Source organism: Anastrepha ludens, chromosome 2, assembly GCF_028408465.1.
Source record: "Anastrepha ludens isolate Willacy chromosome 2, idAnaLude1.1, whole genome shotgun sequence".
Classification (NCBI taxonomy): Eukaryota; Metazoa; Arthropoda; class Insecta; order Diptera; family Tephritidae; genus Anastrepha; species Anastrepha ludens.
In genome coordinates this window covers 163,751,113-163,767,724 of record NC_071498.1, presented here as the reverse complement: position 1 = coordinate 163,767,724, position 16,612 = coordinate 163,751,113, and positions in this window count along the sequence as shown.

The window sequence follows — 16,612 nt, the reverse complement described above, 5'->3', positions numbered from 1 at the left end:
TTGACCCAGTAAATGTCCATTATGTGTCCCTGGTGAACAAGGTGCAGGTGCTGATGAATTGATGCAATTAAGGGAATAGGATTGCTCAGATCTTGGATAGCTTCCAAACAAGAGCGACTGTCGCTATATATGTATGACTAGTATTTCCGTTTTCAATTCTTTCTGAGCCCACTTCAGTGCAGCGTCAATTGCTAGAGCTTCAGCCTGGAAGACAGTGCATATGTCATGTAATTTAAATTTACGTGACGTCCAGTCATCATCTTGTTTATGAACGACAAAAGCTGATCCACAAGCGCCTGTTTCAAACTTGCTTCCATCGGTATAGATGTGGGTCGCATTTGCGTCGATAATATTGTCAGCTTCCTGCTGTGATGCTATACTTTTAAAACGTACAGACTGACGCTCGGAAGGATGTAATTGATTTTTTTTGGTGCAGTACGTTGTTCACGCATAACGTTTAATGTTTCATCATATACTCCAAATAATATGACACTTTCGATTTGCATAGTTTCTTTTATCTTCAGATGCAGCGGCGTGAACCCTCTGCGGTAAGTTAGGTTGGGTTAGGGTAGGTTAAAAGGCTGCCCTAGTTTGGGACCCACTTGGGCAACTATTCAAAATTCGTCCGTTGTAATGCCATACAGGGGAAAGCAGAAAGGAGAAGTGAAGGAAGAAGGAGCTTTGGGATTAGAGGAAGATGACCTTACGCTTACGATGACGCCGACGGTGGCTGGGTTCAGGGATTTTCCTTACTGCCCTCATGAAGACAGCGGAGATGGCGGACGCTACTCTCTTCCATTCCTCCCTGGAAATGGAGCCGTCCTCCCTACCGCTGTCAATGACTCCAAGAGTGATGTGGCCTGCCTGTTTAGCGACTTCGCTAAATGATTTGGGCAGACCGCCATCAGTCCTGGGTCTCTTTTCGAGGGAAACATCCTCCTCCTGGAATCGTTGTCTCTTTACCACCGAATCCACTTGTGGCGCGCTCACTCCCTTTCCTCTGCCCTCTTCCGCCCCACGCAGAACCTTCCTGGCCCATTCAAGCGTCTGGGAATGTTTCTAAGATAGTTGAGAAGCTTTTTGGTCGCCGTAGCGCTCCAGGATTTTGGTCGCGAGATGAAGGTCGGAGAAGAACCGTTTGCTTTGCCCTGCCTGCCGTTTAAGCTTAACAGGGGGTCCCCGAAGAGGCAACCCCGAAGCCCCCGGAAAACTGATGGAGGACCCCTTGATGGTACTGGCCACTCCATCCAGTGCTGCTAAATTAGAAGACGCAGCCGGTTCCGCCTGCGGCCTCCTACCTACCATAAGCGGCTTCCCGTGACCCCCACGTTCTTGATAGAAGTCGGTTCCGACTTCCCCTCAGGGTCCCCCTCGTGTTCTACTCTACTAGTCGCTTTCGACATTTTGCTGCCACTGAGAACTTCAGCCCTCAGGGTAAGACCCCGGGAGAATTTACGAGAGATGGTTTTAAGACTCAGTTCCGAGTTCCCGCTACCATCTGAGGTTTTTGTTGTTTTCTTTTGTTGTGTTTGTTGAATTGGTGTTCATGTTTTATATTAAGTGGGTCCCCACTCGAAGCCGCTATCCAAAGCCCGTAGAAGTGTAGTCGTCCCTTAGAGGTCCCATGGTTGTCTATGCTGCGGCAGGGAGGCCATGCGAGGGTTGACGCATGCCCTCATGAGGCATGCGTTCAGAGCCAGACCGAACGCAAAGACGGGAGTCATCTCAACCGCACCTACACCGCCAACAAAATGGCGACGGGTTTGGAACGTCCTCCGAGGCCTGCCTGGGTTTTAACGGGACGGGGCGGTTACGGCATTAGCCCACCAGCCATTTTTGTTAAGTTTCACCCTAACATACTCAGGTGGCAGAATGCCGCAACCACCAGCACAGGGTCAGAAAGATTCCAAATCGAAAAAAAATAGAATAGATCCAAAGACGAAAGCAGGGGTCGTCACCGTTCAGGTTGTCGGAAAGGCCGTTCAGGCCGCAGATCATTTGGCGGTATCCAGGGTGCACCACGCGGAGGCGATCTGCTTTACACCCCACGGGTGAGACTCAGAGGTATCTGAAATCAAAAAGACAAAAAGGTTCTTGTTGGGTGTGAATGTCGTTTTCGTGTGAACTACGATTTTTAAAAACACAAATAAACTTTGACAAAAAGGCGGACGCTCAGGGATGAAAAGCTATTTTTTTATCCTCTATTTAGTCTCTATTTTTTTTTTCAAATGATAATAGTTCACACGATAACGAGATCAATTCTACGCCAGTTAGATTTTATTTCATCAGAATCGGTTCAGTAGGGCCAGCTACCATTTTTTGAAGGCTGCCAATTTTTTGAACGAACCTCGTATTGCCAAAAAAAAAAATTTCTTAACAATGGATCAAAAAATAAAATACGCAAAACAAAAATCAAATATCTTTTTTCATTTCCGCTGCTAACAAAATATGCTGCTGTATATAAACTTAAGTCCCTCAGTGTAAATTTAGTTGTTGAGCCTTTTATTATATTTTGTTGCTGGCATTGTTGCAATTCATGCGTAGACATTGGACTTGACACTTGAAATGTCAAATTGATATTTGTATTTTTTCATAACATTTATTATTATAAAATCTTATTGGCTCAGACCGACTTCTCTTCGCTTTGTCTGAAAAATACAAACAGAAACGAGTTGGGCGCAATTCGTTGAGCTGAATGAAGGTAAACGCCAGCATTTCGGCTGTTTTAATGAGTTATAGCGTACACATACATATGTACGCACATATTTACATATCCACACACACATACATACATATATTTTCTGAACAATAAAAAACTATGTACGTAAAAAGTAAATAGTCATCAGCGCGGTAGGTCAATCAGCCGTAACAGTAGTGGCGTCCTCCATTCCATCTGCAGTTACCAGTTACCAGTTCGTCAGCATTTAACTCGAAATGAATAAATTTCTTAGTTATTAATTTTTGTTGATCTTGCAATGATTCAAAATGGCTTTGTAATATTTCACCGCATATCCATTGTAAGCATGCCCGCACATACGCGTATGTATGTATGTATGCATATGTGTGTGTGTGTGTAGCTGTTGTTTATGCTATCACTACTGTTATTATTATTATTATTGTCTTAACATTTGTGTAAACATTTCGGAATATTGAATCTCGTACATAATGGATCGACGCCTGGTCGACGAAGCGGAGAAAACCATCATTGAATGTCGGACGAAGAGACGTACGGTAGGTTGGTTAGGCGGTTGGTCGGTTAGTCGGTTGGGCGAGACAAGTCGTCGTCGAATTTACGCTCGACGGGTGCGTCAATCAGACAATGCACAGCATTCAAGTCATTGTTGCTACTGAAATGATGTTGTCAACTAATTTGCATATTTTGTTGCTACTGCAGTTAACGCCTCAATGATGCACACACTCAAGTGGACGGCTCCGAATGAGATGGCACAGTGGTGTGAGAAGCGGAAAATTTACGTAAAAAAAAGCAGCAAAATGTTGATTGAAGTGTGATTTTTTAATAATTATTATTATTCATTTAGTAATCTAAAAATGCAGTATTTCTGACAGCCTATGAAAAAAAAATTTGTTTTTTATTATTGTTCAATCCGCTCGGGCCACGACAAGACTGTTCCCTCGTAAACGATCGTTTCTTTTTTTGCTTTGCAGAGGAGGTTAAAATCGAAAATGTCAGGAACATCATCGAAGGTACCGTGACACCAGTGGTATGTGGGGCATGCTCCCACTAACCCTATAACATCTCTCCCCTCTCGGCTGAATCCACCCTGGGACTGCTAAAAGCAATTTCATCAAGGTGGAGCCGTGTTTATGAAATCAAAAATACATAAAGGTTCTTGTTCAGTATGAATTTCGTTATTGTGGTGGACGTTCAAAGATGAAAAAGAGTTTCTTGACCTTGACCTGCGTCCAGGTTCCTCTTTTAATTGCGTATTGGGGTTATACGCTATCGATAGCATCCATTGGTTTGTCACCAATGGGGCATCGGAAAATTGCAATCACTGCAGCACTCACTGATCTTGGAGGAGAGGCTTGGTAGGCTTCATTGACAAAATGCTAAATAGAAGCAAATCTGGGAGAATCGGCGCTCAGGAGATTGGTGAGTAGAGGTACACCGCAAGGTGGGGTCCTCTCACTGTTTTCATGGAACGCAGTTGAAAATAAGCTTCTGTCAATACTGGAATCGGCGGGCTGTAAGGTGATAGCTTACGCCGATGATGTTGTTATTGCTGTCTCTGGTAAATTTGTATCTACATTAAGATACCTAATACAAAATGGTCTAGATATACTTTCTAGGTGGGCAGAAAAGTGTAGTCTAGGAGTCAACCCAAGCAAAACACAACTCAAAATGCTCACTAAGAAACACAGAATCCCTCAAATAAGTAAGTCCAATTATGAGCAAGGGGGAAGCTCTTGTGATTTCGGAAGAAACCAAGTACTTGGGACTAAACATAGATAGGAAATTGACTTTGAAGTCAAACATCTTAGAAAGAGTTGGGAAAGTGAACCTAGCTTTTTATGCCTGTAAGAGAGCTTTAGGTAAGACCTGGGGAATTAAACCTAAGGTTGCTCATTGTCGTCAGACCCATTCCTCTATATGGAAATGTTGACTGCTGGTGTGCTATGCTGAAAAAACCTATTCTATTTTATTGAACAATGTGCAACATGTGGTGTCATGAAAACCACGCCATCCATGGCTTTGGATATCATATTACATCTGCCACCCCTAGATCTCTTCTGCAAATACTCAACGGCCTGTTCCGCTTTAAGGCTCAGAGCGAGCTCACAATGGAAGATTACCACACATGAACATTCAACCATCTTAGACTCTTATACGGATATACCCCGTGATTGTGATTATCACCCTCGCATTCTCTGCTTCGAAAGGAATTTCTTAATGAAAATCGCTTCTAGACTGGAATGGCTTGAAGAAGATCCATCAACCAACACACCCTTTAAGATCTACGGGCGGATCTAAAATGGACACCGGTGTAGGATCAGGGTTATATCGCGAAGAGCTTTTTATCAGTGAATCCTATATACTACCGGATCACTGTAGTATTTTTCAAGTGGAAGAAACGCTATTCATGAAGCCTTAAGATGATTAGGGATCAAGAGAACATCTTCAAAAGAAATCTGCATCATACAGCCAAGCTCCCCTACGGGCCGTGGACGCATTCCAAGTAACAACATGGAGTATCTTACATTGTTGCCAATCTCTTAATGAGATGGCCAAACAATATCATATTATCTTATGCTGGGTTCCAGGCCACAGAGATATACCAGGGAACTGTAGGACTGACCAATTTGCAAGAGAAAGTACCTGTATGCCACACATAAGTAATTTTATGGAGATACCTCTCGCAACTTGTAAGCTTCTTATTATGGAAGCACTAATAAGTTCAGTAAATCAAAGATAGGTAAGTGCCAATACCTGTGAAATTGCTAGACAAACATGGCCAAGGCTAAGCCTACGTCTGTCCAAGAATATTATAAAAGAATAGACTTCAAATGAGGTCCTTAATAGGGGCCCTCATAGGACATTGCCTCACAGGAAATCACGCAAGGACCGTTTACATGGATGATTTCTGTCGTAGCTGCAGGAATGAGGATTAATTGGAAACTACCTTTTTTTGTACATGCCCGGCTCTAGCCAGAAGCAGGAACCGTTATTTAAGATCCTACTTTTTAACGAATATAGACAATCTATACACATTAGGTATCTACAACCTTTTACGCTTTGTCAAAAGCTCAGGATGGTTCAATATGGAATGGGAAATATAGCCCAGCTCCTGCGGCTCACAACGGACCCATTTCGTAGTCTAAGTGACATCACTGTCTCTATGTACGCTGCGGCTGCCAAACCTAACCTAACCTGAGGTGGCTGCCATAGCCAAATGAGTTGATGCGTGTCTATCATTCAGAAGTGCACAGGCTCGAAATCCCGAAATACCAATTCATTGAAAAAGTGTTTTCTAATAGCGGTAACTCTTCGACACACATTGACAAGCCTCCGAAAGTATGTCTTTCCTGAAAAAAAAAATGCTCACAGCTCACGCTTTTTCGGAGGCGGCGTACAACTGTAGGTCCCTCCATTTGTGGAAAATGTTGCACCTTTAACACAACAAACGGGAGGCGGGAGGAGAACCCGAAAAGCTTGTATGCGCCAATACTTATACTATTTTGATATGTGTCATTCTAGGAATTAGTCCTCCTGCGCTCTCAACAGCTTCTGCTTGCCTGCGCTGTATAAGTTTATCCAACAGTTTTCCGGCGCTGTCAAAGCGGCATGCAAAGCGGGCACCAAGCTAACCGCCTTTGGAAGCAGCTGAACTGGTTGCTGGTCGCTTCGGGTTTGTCGTCGTTGGTTTGGCCACACTTCTTTTTTGCACTCTCTGAATAGTCAAAAACAAGAAATAGACTACTCTATTCCTAGACTCACCTTCGACAGGCTCTTCAAGACGAGTATACTATCAAGAAGGGAGTGACAGACACCAAGGCCATGCAGAAGGGGGAAATTAAATTTTTTTACAGATGGTTCCAAGCTAGACGATAAGTTTGGCCATGGAGTATATTTTCGAAGGAATTAGGACTGGAACTATCCGTTCGACTACCAGACTACTGCAGCGTCTATCAGGCAGAGGCATGCCGTAATACAAACCTTCAGTTGGTCAGTTTGCAACTAGTCCAATTCCAGTCATTTTCGAACTTGTATGATTTCTTCTATCAAATACCAATTCATGAACTATGAAAATAAATAAAAACTACAGAACAGCTGCGTCTATCAGTCAGAGGTTCTAGTTATAAAAGAAGAGGCTACATATCTAAATGCGACTATAAATATATTCTTGGATAGCCAGGCGGCCATTAAACCAATGAATGCGGCTATACTAAGATCGAAGGTTGCACAGGAAGCAGCCCGGGCAGCCCTAAATGCTATTAGCGTCGTATTCAAGGTCAGCCTTATTTGTGTTCCGGAGCACAGAGATATTGAGGGAAATTGTAAAGCCGATGAGCTGGCCAGGAAACGTACTGCTCTTCAAATGTTCCCTGATAAAAGTACCATTGGAATACTTCTGGCCACGAGTAAATTAATAATGAAAAACAAAATTATTGAAGAGGCTAATAGGTTATGGGAAGATGAAGATGCGTGTGTAACAGCTAGGCTACTATAGCCACAAATAAACAAGAAAAGGACAAAGGAATTGCTTAGCCTCTCAAGGGAAGATATCTCGAAGGTCGTGGCTTGTGTCACCGGCCACTGGCTATTTGGCAGGAATTCCTCGGGACTAGGAGCTTTCTCTCATAAATATTGTAGAAGTAGAAGTTGTGGAGATGAGGAGAGGAAGAAATAGTTGAGCACCTCCTTTGCAATTCTCCAGCATTAGCTAAAATCAGAGCAGGTTGTCTAGGTAAATATTTTTTCAATTCTCTTACAGAGCTGTCTGGCGTGGGGATTGGATCAAAACATAATGGTTCCACAAAGGAAGGCAAATGGGGTTCCCGTGCAGCACAGTGGTATCACAACGGACTTGAAAGGTCTAAGTGAGTTGGTCGTATAGACCGACTACCACCATAACCTAACCTAACCTAACTGCAGTTTTAAAACAGAAGAAACTCACAGAATGAAGTGGGGTAATGGAAAATTCATTTTTGGGAACTTTCCAGAAATTCTGCATAGATGAAAGACTTCTAAGAGTTGTTAGTATTTAAAATCTAGAAAATTCGTGCATAATTACACCAGCTGGCCCTAGCATATAAGCCGATAAAGTTATATACCTCTTCCAAATTATAGCCTCATAGTGATTATAAAGGGTGGTTAAGTTTGAAGGGTCGGTGTTAATTTTGAATAAAATGCATTTTTTTTTAGGAAATTTTTGTCATTTCTCTTTATTATGATAATACTGGTATGGCTCAATTACGCGTAGAACAAAATATCGGCCAAATAGCCTCGGCGGCACACCGCCATCCGATGGTTCAAATTTTCGATGACGCTGAGCCATAATTGAGGTTTTATGCCGTTAATGTGACGAATTATCTCATCCTTTAGCTCTTAAATTCTTACTGGCTTATCAACGTACACATTTTCTTTCAAATTACCCCATAGAAGAAGTCCAACGGTGTCGTTGATGTTTAGGTGTAGTTCACATTTATTTGAAATTTAACCACCCTTTATAAAAAATTATAAGAAACCGGCTCAACAGTTTGCCAAGATGGTAAAAAATTCTGCATTTTCTAAGATTTAAAGACATAACTTTTAAGTTACACCCACTAACCGGACTATTTAAATCTGTTCATCGTGAAGCCATACAGCTATGGACACGTAAATGGCACAAAATTTCATATGAACGCAATGTGAAAAATTTTCAAAAATGAAAATAGGCCCATTAAATGGTGTTTTATGCAAGACAATGACCCCAAACACTCCTCCAAACTAGTAAAGAGTTGGTTTAGTACGGAAAAAATTGAATTTTTTCATTGGCTTGCTCAAAGCCCTGACTTAAATCCAATCGAAAATCTGTGGAATGAAATTAAGATGGAAGTGGCAAGGAAAAACTATAAAAATTTGGATGATCTTTGGTCTGCCGTTCAGGAATTATGGTACTCCATACCTAACAACAAGTGCCAAGAACTCGTAGAAAGTATGAGTCACAGGTGTGAAGCAGTAATTAAAAACAAAGGCTACAGCACAAAATATTAATAACTTGCAGGTTTGTGAAACAAAAACAAGAAAAAATATTCTTTTAACTAGATTTTCTTTAATTTTTTTAAGGTTGTGCCATTTATGTGTCCAACAAATTCTGTTACCTTTCTGAATTTTTAAATTTTTATGGTGTTCAAATTGAATTCAATATTTGTTTTGTGTTATCGTTGAATATAAGAAATAAATCTTTATAAAGAAGCAAATACCTGTTCGTTTTTTTTTAAATTGACGTTAGTATAGCATATCAAAGTTGGCTTTAAAAAATGTGCCATTTACGTGTCCATAGCTGTATATTTCTTGCATGCATTGCGAAACACTGTGCAACAGAACGCACACTGGAAGAGCACACATTGGCATCTACCACACCCATGTGAAGTGGCGGTGTAGAAGTGTGGTGCATGTTGCAAGCAATTGAATTGCTTTAAGTGGCTGTCATTCGGAAATACCACCAAGGTGGTATTCATTAAAGTCATTCATGATAATGCGACAGTTGCTAAGGCCAGTTTGCTGCAAGCGTCAGCAAAAAAAAAACAAAATAATAAAAATAAAAATAAAAAAACAGACAACTGCTAAAAAATGCATGCAGCTGTGCTTACGCTGTCAAAGGACTTAAACTACTCATAATTACCATACGCACACACACATATAAATTTCTATAATTGAGTGCAACTAACTAACTAACATACTTGCGGAGCATTTGATTCTTTCTCAATGGCAGCCAAATAAGTTCAGGCGTTTTCTTGTCTCCCTCTTTTCGTTATTAAAACTTTTAACTTTTCACATGAATCAAAAGTTGCTTTGCTACCTTTGCCGTCGCCTGCCTGCTAGCAATAGTAATGGAATAAAGTTTCATTTCACATCTGCAATGAAAGTTTCCTGGAGTATATGGAATGCCTTGCAACCTCCTACCCGCCTGCTACTAACTTTAACAGTACTTTCGTTAGGTATGTTTGCATGTGCATACACTCACATTTGTGTGCTTAACATATGAACATACAAATATTTATATACAAGTGTACATATGTATGTATGTATGAAAGCCTACAACGTTGAGCACCAGTAATCACCGAAAAGCGCATGGCTCCGCCAAGTTTATTTTTTTAACAATTTCCCGTCGCAACAAGCATCCATCTGCACCATCTGCCAACTGCGTCATGAACGCCATTAACCCATAGCCATAGAGCCTACATAAGCGCACACAAGCATCTACGAAAACTCACACACAAACACACAATTACACACACACGCGGGCATGAGAAATAAAATAAAAAGTTGATACTTAAGCGACAACGCTTGCCTCAAAATTTGTTTCCTTTTTACTCGCTCGCTTCCTTCCACTATAATGGAATTAGGTACTCACCTATACCAGTGTGTCTAAGGTTATGTACGTGCGTGCATGTATGCGCGCCCCTTTAGTCCACTTGAAAAAAAGTTATTTCACGTTGTTTTTGTATCTTCTGCGTATCTTTTATAGCTGCCTATTGTTTGTTGTTGCATAAATGTGAATGTGTGATAGCTCCACCTCTATACCGCAACACATGCGCATATGCGCGCTTCTCTCGTTTGCTCTCTCACAATTTGTAACTTTTATTTGTTTTGCCTGTGCTCTGAGGCGGAGTTTGCTTTATTGTAGTGGTTTTGGTTACACTATATGATATAATACGATAAATGTATGCATGCTTTCGTACTCGTATGTGCATGTATGTATGTATGTATATTGGGTCGGTGGAATGGTGTGCTGTGTTAGGACTCATAATGCTTGTGGTTTGGTTAGATTGTGTACAATGTGCAATGAACTTATCTATGCATGTGTGTATGTATGTATTTGGATAAGTGTTATTGTTAGCTGTTATTTTGTAACATTCTTATAGGTTGAATGGTTGCCCTCCCACTCAGCAACGCACTTCAAAGAAGTTTTGTAGGAATACAAAGAAGTAAATATGTGTGTATGCATATACATATGCATATACAGTATTGACCAAAACTAATGCATCTCTTTAGTACATTTTTGTTTAACAGACCTGTTATTTCGGAATGGGTTTTAACATTTTTGAAGCAGCCACACACGCTGTTCATGTCAAAAAAACTGCGTAAAACTGCATGGCATGAAGACTTCTGGATCGAAATGGTAAATTAGAATGATCGCAGAATATCTTCTAGCAACAACAACAGACACACACAGACCAAATTATTCACCCACCACCGCCTAATGTTTGATTTAATAAGCGGTATCTAGAAAAAATAATAATATAATTGGAAATTTTGTTCTGAGATAAATCCACATATTTGTTGTGTACATAAAATTAAGATAAACTTAAAAAAAATGTATTCCATGAAACAAATCTGGGGCCCGTGGCTAATCCTATCAATAAAAATCGTCACGTTGTACTCAGTTTGATTAAAAGAAACAAATTTTATTTCAACAGATGATTTTAATAAACAAAACAAAAATTTAATTTCAAAATGTTATTTATTTATATTCATTTAAATATATTCACTCTGACCAAACTTCCCGGATCTTGGAGGCGCTCATCTTGGCAGAGCTTGTCAAAATGGCGTTTTACCTTCCTCTGACGAGTATTAGAAAATTTAGGGGTGATGGACCATTTTTCAGCTCCACTATTTGCTTCCATCTTCAAATTTTCAAATTCACGTCGATACCTTTCCAATACGAGTACTTCTAGGCAGATTTTCAAACTTTTTACGGCATTTGAAAGATCGGTGGCTTTAGACTGAAATGCTTTAGAGGCTGCATCGATAGCACAAAAAAACAAAATCGAAAATCAGTAACATAACAAAATTGTAGTTTTCGATTTTCTTTTTTAATTGAAACAGCTTCATTTTTTTCATCTGATTTGCAATTTAACATGATTGTTTTCGTTAGCGCTTCTTGCACTTCAACAAACCGAACTTTTAAAGCAAAAACGGCATCATAACGTCATGCCCATCTAGTATGGTTTAATGTTTTCAATGTTATTGAATTTGAAGACTCACTTTCTTCATTAGATATCAAACTTGATAAAATATTCCATCTTTTGATACTATGCCCAAAAAAATTATAAATTTGTTGAATTGTTTTAAAAAAGTTTTGCATATGAGCACCACAGTGAACATATACGGCATTTGGCTCAACATCATTTATGAGTTTTTGAACTACACCATAAGTCCCTTTCAATGTGTTAGCACCATCATATCCTTGTCCTCGACACTTATTTAGAGGAATGTTTTTGTCATTTATGGATTTAATAATTTGCTTGAACCTTGCTAAGGCAGTTTGATCCTTAACTTCATGAAATCCCAAAAATGTTTCTTTAATGACATGTGCCTTAGCCCTTTCAATACGGATTTTTTTTAGGGGAAAAATATTTAACCATGAAAAGTTAGTACTAGTGATCTAAATAGTATGTCCTCTTGTATAAATAAAGAAATTATTTCTAGGAATTGAGAAAATGTCCTGGGAAAACATTGTCCCACCCGTAATGAACACTCAGTAGATCTATAATTGTCGTTTTTCCACTTACTGACCTAGCACGTGCATTGGGACGTATGTGTCCCGTCAGTATTGAAAGGGTTAGGGATCTCATTACAATCTTTTTCGATCATACAATAACGGTAAAGTTCACACATTTGATCAATTTTTGAAATATCTTGCGTTGTATCGAGGACAGAAATTAGCTCATTTTGTATTTTCGGACTTAAGTATTTTATTTGGGCCTTTGGTTTATTTAACAACTCTTGCAAAATCGGATCGTATTTTCCTAATAACTCAACAATACTGAAAAAGTTTCCTTTGGAGCTTGGATCACTACTATTTGCAGTGGCTGTGGCCACGAAAGTGTCAGAGTAACATAAAGGAGCCTAGAAAGTACTTGTCGCCAAAAGAATTTTTCTTTTTTGATCATAGACTCTTGCTCTTCATCGAGGGTTCCATGTAGTCGCCACTGTTGATACGTAAGACAGGAATCCAGATGAATTTTTGATGTCTCGTGTCTTTGTATGCCATCTACAATATGTTTCTAGTCGTCATAGCCCTCAATCCAAACATTTTGAATATTCTTAGATGCCCGGTTTGCGAATAACCAACACGGTTCACAATACGCACTCTGAAGTATTAAAGAATAGGAAAGCCATGCACATTCAAGGTTGACGCCAGACTTCGAAACAATATAGTAATGTTTTTCTATAAAAGATCTATTGTTACTATCTTTTCAGAAAGGGCCATTAGGTTTGCAATGCCCGTTTTCAATCACAGACCTTTTCACTTGATTAGTTACCTCTTTAAAATTACCCTTATCAGTAACATATGGCGATATTTTTCATATTTTTCATGCTGGAATATAATTCACTTTGATTTTTGCCGGTAGCTTGTTGTGGTTGTTCTGCATCTGGATATTCACTGATGTTGGGGGCTGCATCTGATAACTCTGGTGTACTTTTAGTAAGCTCCGATTCTTCACTTCTGGAGCACTGTTCAATCGATTTTTTATTATTTAAGTCATCATGTTTCAAGTACTGACTTATTTTAGATAGCTTTTTATTTTTTTCTTCAGTTTCCTTCTTCCTCTTTCGTTTTTCGCTTCCACTTAAATATTTTCTGGAACTAGACGTTTTAATATTTAACTTTCACAATAAACTTTACTTTGCCACTATTTTTATATTCAATAAAATAACAAAATCAAACATACAAATCACCAATCGTTAAAATACTCGCACAAAGAATACGCAGTCAGTGAAGCCCTCATAAAAAAATATCAAATACGGGATTCCACTAACATAGTGTGGCCAACTCACCCCCGCAGTAGCGAGACCAAAAAAACTAAAATCAACCGGGCTGCCAACGTTGCTCTCCAAAATATGTAGAAACCAATGGATGCATTTTAAAATGAATAATAACCTGCAATTATGGGTATTTTGATTGACGGTCATAAGTAAGTAAAATTACTCGTCACGTGTGCTTCTCTAAAAATGAAGAAACATCTTTTTGTTAAGTTCGGTTGAAATCCTTAACGATTTATTGATTGGATTTTAAGCAGAATTTATCAAAATATACTTTTCGCACAAAATAAATTACTCATGTACAATATAAAAAAAATTCTCGAGCTCGCGGCCTGTTGGCCCGGGGCCCTCTTGGGTCGGGGGCCCGTGGCATTTTGCCACCCATGCCACCCTATTGCTACGCCACTGCGAATAAGTTCCCTTATGGATATGATCATTAGAAACTCAACTTATAGTATTTGGTGATTTTAGGTATTGCTTTCGCGTTATTAAACAGAAATAACTCAAGCTGAAAAAAAAATAATTTTGCATTTGCATAATGAGGGCAAATCATAAGTCAAATGAATCGAAGTCGGTTTACTATTTACAGGGTTGCCCATATTCGACGGACCCATGTGTTTTTTGGGCCCATTCCAATCGACGAGGCTTGTCCGCAGGCAACAATCTTTGCGTCAATTGAATCTTATACGGGAATAAATGCAAATCAAGGCGGATAATTCGTTGTAAAGTGGTCCGAGCAATGCCCAACTGCTGAGAACGGCGATTTTGGTGTTGCGAACTTGACGCACGAGTTGCTTTAAATCTCGGACTGACCTTCCGGTAAGATGCGTTTTTATAATTCCGTCTGGGGACTGGGAAGGCCAGTCCATTACTGGTGGCACCATGTTCTTGTTTTGTTGTTTCTCAATATGTTTTTCTGAGAGCAGTGGTTTTCATGATGTTGGACGGTAGGATATGTTCGCCTCCTTCAGTCGACGTTCGATGGCATGAACTGATAGTGCTTGGCGTAGTCACAAAGAAGGGTTTCGCTTAAAAAGTCGCACCATCACTTTATCCTGCTTTTTTGTCGTCACTCATCAACATTTCTGTACACTTTATATCGATGATTCCACATCATAATCAACTTCTTGATCTTTTTATAATTTTTTTTGTTTGGTTTCGTTTACGAACGACGTTTTCGTACGACACTAACCTGAGTTAGCACTGGCGTCGTAGCTCTTGAGGTGGACTAAGGAGAACGAAAAAACCGGTTCTTTTTTTCTGACACAATCTGTATATATATAAAATCTAAAGTTTCATTCTCAAAAATTTTTAGAGTAGAATGTTGCTAGAATAGTTTATAAATTATATAGCTTCGGCAATGTATCTTCTGGGTACAGTTTAATGTTTTTGACAACTGTTTTTGGCCTTCCCTCCGACTGCATATTGCAAATTATTTTATACCAAATATCGCCTTGGCATCTAAATAACTCCGGATTTTTTTTTTAGAAAATCAAACATAATTTTTCCATAGAACTAAATAACTTTATTCTGTAAAGTATTTTCCATTTTGATCAATGACCTTTTGCCATCTTTCCGGCAGCTTCATAATCCCAGGCTTATAAAATTTCTGGTTTTTATTATCAAAAAACTGAAACAGGTACAATTTGACATCATCATCGTTATTGAAATAGTTACGATTCAAGTAGTTTTGTAAAGATCGAAAAAAAAAGTAATCAGATGATGCAAGGTCAGGACTATGTGGTGGATGTGGCAAAACATCCTAACCAAGCTCCAATAATTTTTGCCGAGTGGCCAAAGATGTGTGTGGCCTTGCATTGTTATGATGGAATACAATACCTTTTCGATTTGTCAATTCGGGCCGCTTTTCTTCAACTGCATTGTTTGATTTCGATATTGTTCAATGTAGACATCAGAGTTGATCGTTCGGTTGGGTGGTAAGAGTTCAAGGTAGACAATTCCTTTGTAATCCTACCAAACTGCTAACAAAACCTTCTTTTGATGAATATCAGCTGTTGATGTTGTTTGAGTTGGTTCACCTGCCCTGCTCCACGATCTTTCCCGCTTGATATTGTTGAAAACAACCGACTTTCCATCGCCAGTTATCAGTCATTTTCAAAATGGATCATTTTCATTACGTTTCCTTAGCAAATCGCAGCTGTTAATGCGTTGCTTTCAGTGCGTGAGGAACCCATGTATCGAGTGTTTGAACATATCCAAGTTGTTTTAAGTGATTTTCAATGCAAGCGATAGATAAAGCTTCTCTGCAATCCCACCTGTTACACTGTGACGATCCGAATCGATTTTTGCTTTGATTAGTTCGCCATCAACTTCAACTGGACGACCAGAGCGTTTTTCATCTTTGAGTGAAAAATCACCAGAACGAAATTTGGCAAACCAATTTTCACCCTGCCGTTCTTTTAAGGCTTCATCACCATAAACAGCACATAACTTTTTATGAGCTTGCGATGTGGTTTTCCCTTTGCGGAAATAAAAGAGCAGAATATCATGAAAAATTCAACTGAAGCCTTTTATGAGTGAAATCCGCAATTATCAAGTCAGTCCATAAGTTCGTGCGTTTTTTAAAGGTGGTTTTAAAATGAGTAAAAAAGATGTTCAAAGTATTTATTAATCAATAGTATATTTTCCTTCATTATTTACAATGTCTTCCCTACGTTTGGGCAAATTTTTAATTCCCTGCTCAAAAAGTTGTTTGTCCTTGGAGCCAAAATACGCTTCGATATCCCTTTTTATAGCTTCTTTTGAGGAGTTGTTCTTGTTACTCATGTGGGATCGAAGTCCACGGAAAGGGTGATAATGACAAGGTGCAATATCCGGAGAGTATGGTGGATGCGGCATTAGCTCCCATCCGAGCTCCTTCAGCTGGCCTAATGTTTGCCTTGCGGTATGAGGTCTTGCGTTGTCGTGGTGAAACAAAAATTTGCGTCTATTCACTAAAGACGGTCGATTTTTTTTTAAAGTGCCTCAGGGTTGATAGCTGATGGGAATAATAATCAGCAGTTATCATCTGGTTTGGTTCCAGAAGTTCATAATACACAATACCGCCCGTATCCCACCAAATGGACAGGAGAACCTTCTTGGGGTGAAGACCATCTC